The sequence below is a fragment of the Cannabis sativa genome, chromosome 9 (genome assembly GCF_029168945.1).
Source record: "Cannabis sativa cultivar Pink pepper isolate KNU-18-1 chromosome 9, ASM2916894v1, whole genome shotgun sequence".
NCBI classification, from domain to species: Eukaryota; Viridiplantae; Streptophyta; class Magnoliopsida; order Rosales; family Cannabaceae; genus Cannabis; species Cannabis sativa.
The window spans coordinates 18000114-18001841 of NC_083609.1; the positions used below are offsets into that span (position 1 = coordinate 18000114).

The following is a 1728-nucleotide window of genomic DNA, read 5'->3' on the forward strand; positions in this document are numbered from 1 at the left end:
CTCTATGACTCCTCTAGGATGGGCTAGTGATCGGTCCGCCAATTGGAGAGTTACTGTGGTTGGCTTTGCTTCACCCAGCTGCAATCTTTTAAACACTGATAGAGGCATCAAGTTAATGCTGGCTCCCAAGTCACAAAGTGCATTTATTCCTTCAATTCTCCCCGATAGTACAAGGAATAGTGAAACTCCCTGGATCTCTGAGTTTGGGAGGGAGTTTCTTCTGTAGAATGGCGCTGCACTCTTCGCCAGAGCCCTTTGTCTCATAATCCTCCATCTTTCTCTTCTTTGACAGAATTTCCTTCATAAACTTCACATAACTTGGCATTTGCTCTAAAGCTTCAGCAAATGGAATGTTAATGTGAAGTCTTTTGAAAACTTCTAGGAATTTGGTGAACTGCTTGTCTAGGCTTGACTTTCTAAGCTTTTGAGGGTAGGGTATTTTCACACGGTGATCAGTGTTAATTGGTGGAGACTGTTGTGGTTGTGTTGGGCTGTCAGTAGCCTTCTCTGATGTTGGTGTTGAGGTTGGCATTGGTTGAGCTTCATTCTCCTTTTCTCCATTCGCTGGTTGTGGCAGTTCAGGACCATCATAATTTTTACCGCTTCTCAGGGTAATTGCTTTGCAGTTTTCTTTGGGGTTTACTTCAGTTTTGCTAGGCAGATTCCCTTGAGGACGGGTTGCTACTTGAGTTGCTAGTTGGCCCATATGTGTCTGCAGGTCTTTGATTGAAGATCTAGTTTCAGTCATTAATTGAAGCAGTAAATCTGTTTGCAAACTAGAATTTCCACCAGAGGTTTGTTGCTGATTAAACTGTTGGTTCTGATTCTGGTTCTGATTTCGTTGCTGATAGAACCCACTGTTTCTTCGGTTATTACCCTGGTTGAACCCATAATTGTTGTTTTTATTCTGTGAAAAATTTCAATGGCTTTAGCTTCATCCATTGGCAAATCATCCACATCTGCTTGACACTCTGAAAAGTGATGACTTCCTCCACATAACTCACAAACAACTTGGGCTTGTTTAGCTTGCCCTGCAATTAGCTTTGTCAATGCCTCAACCTAAGCTGTCAACTTTGTGATGGCATCAACCTTAAACACACCAGCTACCTTCTTTGATTGACTCCTTTCAGTTGGCCACTACTGATTGTTTAGAGCCATCTCCTCCAATAGATCATAAGCCTCATTAGCACTCTTTCTCATAAAGGCTCCACCAGCTGCTGCATCTATTAGAGTTCTAGTGTTTCCTACCAACCCATTGTAGAAGTTGTGGACCAGCATCCACTTCTCTATACCACGATGAGGGCACTTTCTGATCAGATCTTTAAACCTCTCCCAAGCCTCATGGAGAGATTCATTATCTTGTTGGCAGAAGTTGTTGATTTCTCCTCTCAGCTTTGCAGACTTGGCTGGAGGAAAGAACTTTGACAAGAATTTCGTTGCCAGATCATTCCAGGTGGCACTAGAGTTGGGTGGCAAGGAGTTTAGCCAACTCTTGGCTCGTTCTCTGAGAGAGAATGGGAACAGTCTCAGTCGAATGGCATCATCACTAACTCCATTAACTTTAAAAGTTTCAAAAAGTTCCATGAAGTTAGAGAGATGCAGGTTAGGATCTTCAGAAGGGAGGCCACCAAACTGAACTGAAGACTGCACCATTTGAAGTATGGCAGGTTTAATCTCAAAGTTGTTAGCATCCACTGCCGGTGGCCTGATACATGACTCCACTCCCGT

The 1728-nt window shown here is 43.2% G+C and overlaps 1 non-coding gene across 1 annotated transcript; it reads left to right on the forward strand.

Moving 5' to 3' along the window:
- The first annotated feature begins 1288 nt into the window (after positions 1-1288).
- LOC115724376 (small nucleolar RNA R71) lies at positions 1289-1395 on the forward strand. Its single transcript, XR_004013169.2, has one exon. It is a non-coding gene; the product is annotated as a small nucleolar RNA R71 (small nucleolar RNA).
- The last annotated feature ends 333 nt before the right edge of the window (positions 1396-1728 follow it).